The sequence below is a fragment of the Pseudophryne corroboree genome, chromosome 6 (assembly GCF_028390025.1).
Source record: "Pseudophryne corroboree isolate aPseCor3 chromosome 6, aPseCor3.hap2, whole genome shotgun sequence".
In the NCBI taxonomy this organism is placed as follows: Eukaryota; Metazoa; Chordata; class Amphibia; order Anura; family Myobatrachidae; genus Pseudophryne; species Pseudophryne corroboree.
This window is the reverse complement of record NC_086449.1, coordinates 277627970-277638309: the sequence shown is the minus strand read 5'-3', so window position 1 is coordinate 277638309 and position 10340 is coordinate 277627970.

Here is a 10340-nt window from a genome sequence, read left to right as displayed (position 1 = left end):
ATTCAGAACAAAAAATGCATACAAAGAAGTTACCTAAATAGAGAAAAACCACCCAGTGAACACGCTGATGTGGACTTCCTGCTGGGCACCAGGTGGAATAACATCACAATGTTGCGATGCATGGTATCCAACACTTTTTCCGTTCACGGCATCACCTAGCAACCAGACCAACAAACAAGACAGTGCCATTACGGAACTGTCTTGTTTTGTTAGTCTGGTTGCTAGGCAATGCCATGATTGGAAGAAGCACTGGATACCACACGTTGTGACATTGTGATGTCATATACTGTATGTATGTAGTAGATTTAGGTTTTATACATCTACAGTATATAGAAAATGTGCAGATTTCTATATAGTGAATTTCATCAAAACAAATTACAAGACATGTGGGGGGTAATTCCAAGTTGATCACAGCAGGAATTTTGTTAGCAGTTGGGCAAAACCATGTACACTGCAGGGGAGGCAGATATAACATGTGCAGAGAGAGTTAGATTTGGGTGTGGTGTGCTCAATCTGCAATCTAATTTGCAGTGTAAAAATAAAGCAGCCAGTATTTACCCTGCACAGAAATAAAATAACCCACCCAAATCTAACTCTTTCTGCACATGTTATATCTGCCTCCCCTACAGTGCACATGGTTTTGCCCAACTGCTAACAAAATTCCTGCTGCGATCAACTTGGAATTACCCCCCGTGATACATAATTTATAGTTTTATAAATTGCACAGTATACACTTTCCTGACAGAGTTACTGGCGTTGCTTGTTCTTATCTTTGTACTGTATACACCAAACTTCTGCTAATCTTTTAGATTTTTTGTTTGCAAATACAGTATGTAATTTCTGAAACTTGGGAGAACATTTATTCATGTATTTTTTCCATGGAGACTGTAAAGTTACGGATCTGCTTTAAAAAGGTTGAAAGCTTTACTATATAAAGGAGGATTTTACTGCTTGAAAGCTGTGTCCTTTTATATGGAAAGACATAGCAAAAAAAAAAAATCGCTGCCAGGCTTAGCCATTAAATTTTGTCTTTTATCTGTAATAATAAGTAGTGTTTGCCTTAGCTGTGTAAGCTTAGTCATGCATACTCTAGGAGAACGGATTGAAATCTGCAGGCTACATATACTTTGAGTTTATGAATAACTAACACTGTCTGGAGATCAGGGATTTTAACATACGCACCAACCTCAATACTTGAAAGTATTCTGAGAAAACTGCAGGGATGTGATTGGTATCATTTAAAAGTAGAAATGTGCCCAGTAAGTTTGAGAACTTACACTTGATTGACTCCAATTGCTGCTCGAAAGGGGACTTTTCAGATGCTTCCAGTGGTAAAATTTGCAAATGTTTCAGTGAATGTATGTTCTGCTGGCCAGTTCCTGTGCTGATCAATGTTCTATATAACACAAGCTACTGTAAGCTAAAAATGTCTAATTAATTAGATTTATATATTTTTACTGTTCCTGCAGCATCCCCTAATGCATTAACTGTTATAGAACTTAGAGGTATATATACTGTAATAACTGTAAAATTATTACAAGAGCATAACCAGGTCAATATATAATACACTGTTGTTTAACGCTGAATGCAAAATATACAACAATGCTACAAAAAAGCCATTATTTTTTTACATAATGTGACTAAAGCCGCATTTTCTATATTGTGCATGTGAATCAAAAACACATATCTCTGTATTTATATTAGTTTACTGTTTAAATATCACTCATTTGTTCTTCCTTAATTATTGTTTTCCCTTTTAAATTATTACCCCTTTAAAACATTGGGGGTTATTTCGAGTTGATCGCACGTAGCAACTTTTTGCTGCTCGTGCGATCAACTAGACGCCGCCTATGGGGGAGCGTATTTTAGCATAGCAAGGCTGCGATCGCTTTTGCAGCCCTGCTATGCAAAAAAAGTTTTGTGTAATCCAGCGATGAAGATCCCGGAATTGACATCAGACATCTGCCCTCCAAACACCTAGACATGCCTGTGTTCGGTGCTCCACTCCCAGAAAACGGTCAGTTGACGCTCCAGAATGCCCTCCGCCTGTCACTCTTCTTGCGATCGCAGCAGCGATCGCTTTCTTCATTATTCTTGTCATTGCCCAGCAATGGCCATTACTGAGCAATGACGCACGTGCGCATTGCGGCTGGCGCACATGCGCAGAACTGACCCATTTGCACCGCTGCGAAGAACCGCAGCGTGCGAATGGGTAGGAATTGTCCCCATTGGCTAGACTCACTGGAAACTCGCATATGTCTGCATATGGCACACTATTACATTTACAGCTTAGTATTGTCCACTGAAATACATGGCAGGTGCTCAGTTAATCACAATTGATGTTTGCATGACCAGTCATCAGTGGCTGAGCAAGTACTGATCTCTAGCCCCATTGAAAACACTGTTATTCTCTTGGTATATGGATGGTTGACAGTACCAAGGCCGACAGTCAATAGGTCAACCACTATTGGTCGACATGCATTAGGGCTACATGGACAAAATGTCAACATTGACAAAAGGTTGACATAGCAATGGTCAACACAGGAAAAGGTTAACATGATTTTTTAAAAAATTTTATTTCATTTTTAACTTTTTCATACTTTACCATCCACAAGGACTATGATTGGGAATAGTAACCTTTGCCGAGTGCAGCGATAGTGGAGTGAGGCACCTTTCCCACAGCATGGTGAGCGAAGAGACCCATGCAAGGGGACACCATACACTAACTGGGTTTCCCGGTCATTTTACGGAGAAAATAACACCATTTAAAAAAGAAAAAACTCATGTCAACCTTTTCCTGTGTAGGCCTCTACAGTTCGACCTTTTGTCAATGTCGCCCTTTTTCATATGTTAACCTTGTGACTCTCGACCTCTTGAGGTCGACTTAGACACTGTTGACCTTTTTCAGGTTGACCCATTGATCCATAACTTATTTCCTTTTGGACTCTGTAAAGAATAGTACTATTGCTGAATAGTACATTGTATTTTCTTTTCCCACATTAGTTAATCAATTAGATATTATATCAGAAATACACGATACAGGTGGCTCCAGATAACAAAGCATTCTTCTCTTTGTAGTTTCAGAGGTGTCAGAATTTCCAAATAGTTAATGACTGCCAGAGCTTTCTGGGATTTTTTATTGCACAATAGTATTTATTTTTCAAAGTTTCCCCCGATTTCAATGGACAATGCACAATGCATCTGCCTCTGTATGCTTTGCATCTGCCTCTGTATGCTTTGAAAATCATTGCAGATGTAAAATAATGTAAATATCATATAGGACGTTCATTTTGAAGTACCTTAAATCTGCAAGATTCTTAATTTTTATAATGGTAATTTGTAAGTTAATATTTACTTACAGTAGTACCCTTTGCTCTTAATATTAAAAGGCAGTGATCAGTGTCTGTTATTTACATATTTAAATGGTGATTTGTAGTGGCTTTAAAAAGTAGTTATTTGTCTATACGAAACAAGATGAATTATAAATCATGAAAAACCATTAAAAAATTAGATTCATGATAAGCAATTTTTAGAATATCCCATTTAGAATACTGACACCAACTTAAGGTTTTTGGTAATGAGACCTTGATGCTACCTAGGTGCATTATAAAGCAGAAGCACATTAATGTACACATAAACTAATGTAAAGAAAATATCAAAATATAAATGTATGGCACTTAAAGCAAAGGCAAGTTCATTGCACTTTAATGTCATGAATTATTTTGCACAAAATTAAGATAACTACATATTCAAATGATATATCAGGCCCATCTCCTTTCTAAAGTGAACTCCATTATCCTGCATATTACACCCATAGTAATCAGGTTTAGCTGCATAAAGGGTTAGGGCACCTCGCTACCCCCAGAAATTATAATACCACACCCATCAGCAGAAACAGAATGGGTATGGAAGAGGGTGAAAAGAATTGAATACCGCCCCATGTGTCTGTCGTGCCTCACAAGCCTGGAAAAGGCCTTGTAGATGAACATCAAAAATTAGAAGATGGTATGCTATGAAGTATGCATGAGGAAAATGATACCCCTTTTACACCTACGAGCACGGGTCGCAGCCGGGAGCCTGACACGGGAGCTGCCCCCTGCTGCGACCCGTGCTCGGTCCCTTTCCCATTAGCAGTCACAACCCGGCATATGCCGGGTTGGTGACGCTTCTAGCTACACGGCAGGGGCGGCGCAGGGAGATCACATGATCTCCCAGCGCCGCCCATCCATACAGTGTAAACGGGAGCCGTGTCGCATCGACACGGCTCCCGTTTACACTACACCCTACCCGGATCATTCCCGTGTCCTACCCAGGTAAATAGCCGGGTAGGATTCACGGGTCACTTGATCCGGGTTTACCCTTTTCCACTTGCCAAAAACACGGGTAAATGCGCGCCCCCGTGCATTTACCCGTGTTTTTTGAGCTAGTGGAAAAGGGGTATAAGAAAACCTATTTGAGAACAGAGACTTTATTGACCCCATTGAGTATTTGTCTTCCCCAGTAGGTGAGAGTAAATAATTATGAATAATGGAACAAAAAACATCTGTGTTTAAAAACATAATATTGATCAAACTGTCAGTTTTTATTATAGCTGAGACTCTGCATTTTCTGCTTAGTGGATGTCATTAATGTGTGAACTTATCTTTCCATTGTTGGTTAACTAAAACCAATTGTGACATTTGAAAACTTGATATCCTGATAGTGGCTTTAGGACTAAAAAAATGTGATATAGTGTGGATAAGACATATAAATATTTTCAAAGTGTCATTCCTTGTACAAATGTTTCTTTTTATCAGTTTATTTTTATCAGTAACTTCCATTTGTAACATAAAGGCTCCTGTATAGTTATATCTGTTTTTGCATAAGATGCACATTCCCATACTGAGAATGTGCACCAAATGAAGTATACATACTGTATATATATATATATATATATATATATACACACACACAAATGATGGCACATCTTATATTTAGCTATGCCTGAAGAGATAGAATTACAGAGGGAGAAAGCATGCGAGCATTTGCTAAGAACAGTACAGGTATGTTCAAGTAATTGTGACTCAAATAGACTTGGATGTAGGCTTTCCTATAAGGAAACATATTTCTTATGAGGTTGGTGTAAAAATGTGCCTTGATAGTGAAGACCATTAGCAGCTACAGTAGGCTAGTGTTGTTATAATGTCCTTTTAATCAGAGACATGTGTGAAGTTCCACCGAAGGCTGTATAAGCTCTGAGGGACATTAAACCATGAGGAGTTTGAGTAATGCCCATTTAATAATGTGTTGGTAGTTTCCCCTCAGAGTAATTTTAACAGCCAATAGTAGATAAGTGGAGAGGAGTTTTTGTCTTTAACAGTGGGGTGAGTCAGTGGATCTGCCTCTTTCTTCCAGTTTTCCCAACCTATCACCCCTTTTTGTATATGGTTTATTAGTGTGTGTGGGCGCGTGTGTGTGTGTGTGTGTGTGTGTGTGTGTGTGAGTATAGAACAGTAGTTTGTTAAGTTTTAGGCTTAGTGGGTGCGCTCTCCTTGAAGTAGAATATGGGGCAAAACCAATTGTCCTGGATGGGAAATGATTGGTTTTGATGTGTTTGGTTGTCCCATTCTTTAGTGATGACAATATTAAAAATTTTTTACATTTGTCAATAATGAATTTGACAAAAATTTTAAATGCCAGCACTGTTGTCTGTAATTTTGTTCAAAATGTCAAAAAGTCAGTGTCTGATACTGGCGGTGGAGATTCCAGCACCAATTCCAGTCATACACCCTGTGTCAATCAACTTCAGTGGCTGCTCCTGTGTCCATCCAATCCAGTGGCTGCTCCTGTGCTGCTGTGCTGCTGTGCTGTGTTCTGTCCATACACTCCAGTGGCTGCTCCTATGCTCAGTTCTGTGCTGTGCCAATCCATTCCTGTGTTGCAAATTCACCTGTCTAGTGTCCATCTGCTTCAGTGTTAAAAAAAAAGTTTAAAAGAAGTAAATATAAAAAGGAAAAAAAGTTTTACAAAATATTAAGTTAAAAAAACAGTTAAAGTAAAAAAAAATTTGTGCTATATGTGTGTATCATTAGCATACAAATACTGTGATGCCACAGTCTGTACCCCAGTGTGTATCCATAACACCCATGTACTATGACACTGCAGGCTGTACCCCACTGTGTATCCATAATAAAAGTACTGTGACACCACAGGCCATACCATAGTATGTATCCATAACATAAAGGTACTGTGACTCTGCAGGCTGCACCCAAGTGTTTATTGATAACACAAGTACTGTGACTCCACAGGCCATACTCCACTATGTATCCATAGTATACAAGTACTGTCGTGCTGCAGGCCATACCCCAGTGTGTATCAATAACACAAGTACTGTTACCAGTGGCGTAACTAGAAATTTTTCTCCCCCAAGCCAAAAAATTCTTCGGCGCCCCCCCCCCCCCCCCATAATTGGCACTAGGAAAGGGACAAACATGTGCGCGCCGAAGGCGCGCGGCGCAAAAAAGGGGCATGGTTTTGTTTAAATGGGCGCGGCTTCGCATAAAGAGGCGTGGCATTGCAGGAATGGACTACCTTATACCCCAGTTTTGCAACCTGCACGCCCAGACGTTAGCCACCACAGGAAAGAAAAATAATCCTGATTCATGCCCCTTCCATTATTTGTCATTTTTCCTCCTTATAGTAATGCCCAGTATACATTATGCCACATACTGCAAAGGCCCTCAGACATTATGCCACACACAATAATGCACATGACACAATATGCACACACCGTAATGCCCCCGACACATTATGCCACACACCGTAATGTCTATGACACATTATGACAGGAATCGCAATGCCCGTTATACATTATGCTACACACTGCAATGCCCCTGATACATTATAGCACATACCACAATGCCCATGATATAGTATACCACACACCGCAATGTCCGTGATACATTATGACACACACCGCAATGTCCGTGATACATTATGACACACACTGCAATGAACCTGAGACATTATACCACATACCACAATGCCCATGATATAGTATACCACACACCGCAATGTCTGTGATACATTATGACACACACCGCAATGCCCGTTATACATTATGCCACACTGCAATGACCCTGAGACATTATACCACATACCACAATGCCCGTGATATAGTATACAGACACCGTAATGCCTGACACATTATGCCACACACCGCAATGCCCATTATACATTATGCCACACACTGCAATGACCCTGAGACATTATACCACATACCACAATGCCCGTGATCTAGTATACCATACACCGTAATGCCTGTGACACATACCGCAATGCCCGTTATACCCTATGCCACACTGCAATGCCCCTGAGACATTATACCACATACCACAATGCCCGTGATATAGTTTGCCACACACCGTAATGCCTGTGACACATTCTGACACACACCGCAATGTCCGTGATACATTATGCCACACACCGTAATGCCCATTACACATTAAGTCCTACATTAAGGCTTCTAATTACTTTTAAATTACCTGCTCGTTGCCAGGGGTTTCATGCTCTTGGTTCCATGCACGGTGCCAGGGGTTTTCATGCTCAGGGTGTCATGCTCGTTGCCAGGTGTTTCATGCACTCGGTGTTCATGCACTGGGTGTCATGCTCATTGCTAGGGGGTAGTGCTTGTTGCTAGGGCTGTGCTCCCAGTGCCACATATGTCCTCAGTGCCAGATATTCCCCCACAATGCCAGGTGCTCACGTGCCCCCAGTGCCAAATATAGCCCCCCATGTGCCAGGTACACATACAGTGCCATATATGCCCCCTCAGTGCCCCCCAGTGCCATATATGCCCCCTCAGTGCCTCCCCAGTGCCATATATGCCCCCTCAGTGCCCCCCAGTGCCATATATGCCCCCTCAGTACCCCCCAGTGCCATATATGCCCCCTCAGTGCCCCCCCAGTGCCATATATGCCCCCTCAGTGCCCCACCAGTGCCATATATGCCCCCTCAGTGCCATATATGCCCCCTCAGTGCCTCCCCAGTGCCATATATGCCCCCTCAGTGCCCCCCAGTGCCATATATGCCCCCTCAGTGCCCCCCAGTGCCATATATGCCCTCAGTGCCCCCCAGTGCCATATATGCCCCCTCAGTGCCCCCTGCAGTGCCATATATGCCCCCTCAGTGCCATATATGACCCCTCTGTGCCCCCCCAGTGCCATATATGCCCCCTCAGTGCCCCCAGTGCCATATATGCCCCCTCAGTGCCATATATGCCCCTCAGTGCCACCCCAGTGCCATATATGCCCCCTCAGGCCATATATGCCCCCTCAGTGCCCCCCCCTGTTCCATATATGCCCCCTCAGTGCCCCCCCAGTGCCATATATGCATACCTCCCGCAGTGTCCCGCGATGGGGGGTGCAGTTGGGAGTCTCCTACAGTCACTGCTCTGCATAGCAGAGCAGTAGTGAATAGACGCTGTGCGCATGCGCACAGCGTCTATTCAGCGCAGACAGTGGGAGAGAGGGCATGCCAGCAGCTCACAGAGCGCTGGGCATGCCCCCTCAGTGACGAAACGGGGGCGTGGCCCGCGATCGCGGGTCCTCCGCGAAGCCACCCCCCCTTTTCATAGGACACCCCCCCGACACGCCGGAGACTCAGAGGGACACAGGAGAGGCGCACGCTGTGCCCTCCGTGTCCCTACTTCACAGCGGGGGGCTAGTGACAACAGATTGACATGCGGACGTTCGTCCGCATGTCAATCTGCTCTAAATCAGTGGCGGCGCCCCCGCAGCCCCTCGCCCCCAAGCCACCGCGAGGGCTGCGGGGGCAGTAGTTACGCCACTGACTGTTACTCCACAAGCCGTTCCCCTGTGTGTATCCATAGCGTACAAGTACTGTGACTCCTCAGGCCATACCCCACTGTGCTCACATAAGCAGTGTCTTTTGTGAACAAAGTTTGAAAATGTGTAATAAAAAGTAAAAAAAATGTTTTTTCTTGTAAAAATTGTTGTGTGTGCTGTACCCCACTGTGTAGTTGTTCACATACATATAAGTGATGTGATACCATCAGTGTGAGCTGTCATTTGTGAAAAGAAAGTAGTAAAACAAAGATATAATGTTCTATTGCCTATACTTTTTTGTGTTCGTTGATATGGGTAATGATCAGTTGATAGAAGAGCAGGAACCACATACTAACACTGCAGCCACTTCCACCAGTTATGATAATACATGTACTTCAACGTCATCTACTCAAGCACATGACCGAGGACATAGAGGGTTTAAATTGGGGCATCTAAAAAGAAAAGTATATATATACAGTGGTAAAAGACAAAACATTTCTAATAAAGGGAAAGTTTGGTGCAGAAAAGCATAAAATTGCCAACATGCCATTCACCACATGTAGTGGCAAGGAAAGGCTCAGAACCTGTCCTATATTTATGAGTGGTGGTTCTGCAACTGTTAGTGTGGTGTTCTTCTGCTTCTTATGATGATGTCAGCCCACAGAGGAGTCAAAAAAATAAAAAAAATAAAAACCCACTAGGGCAGTAGAACAAACTGTGTGTATAGAAACGTCACAAATTCATGAGGAAAGTCTAAGTGTGTACATGAATGCTAAGTGTGAGCCTGACCTTTTTGATACTGCACCTGTAGAGAAGCCACCATGTCTGTACTCTCTGCAAATGTGGGGATGAGCAGTACAAGTCAACATGCTAACATAGAAATTGAGGATACTAACGTGGAACTGCAGAATGATGAGGGGGATATTTGTATAGCTGACACTTTGCTAATGAGGATGTTGATGATAAGGAATGTGTGTGAGTAAGTCAGGTCCTAGTGTAAGCAGTTCTTGCCTATGACAAAAAGAAGACCGTTGTCATACCTGGGCATAAGACCAAAAAATCTACTTCTTTCTGTTTGTGTAGAATTATATTTAACCAAATCCTGATAACTGGCAAGTCATCTGTAGTGTTTGCAAAGCCATAGTAAGAAGAGGCAGGAACCTTAACAATCTAGGAATCTTCTCCCTGTTGCGTCATTTACTGCAAGTTCATGAAAGGTTTTTGGAAAAATCTGAAACTGGTGCTAAAGCATCAGCTAGCTCAATTCTCTCAGCTAGTGCCCAGCACCTGTAATCTCCACTGCCAATAACTTCATCATCAATATCCTTACTAATGATCAGATGTAGTTCTGCATCCAGGATAAGGCTAAGTGACTCCTCCCCTAGCCAGGATTTATCAGAAGAATCCTTCAGCACTAAGACTGCTGTTGGGGGTGGATCGTCATCCCAGAAGACCAAAGGAGACTACTAGTAGTTTCAAACAACAATTGACTGTTAAACAATCCTTTGCAAGAGG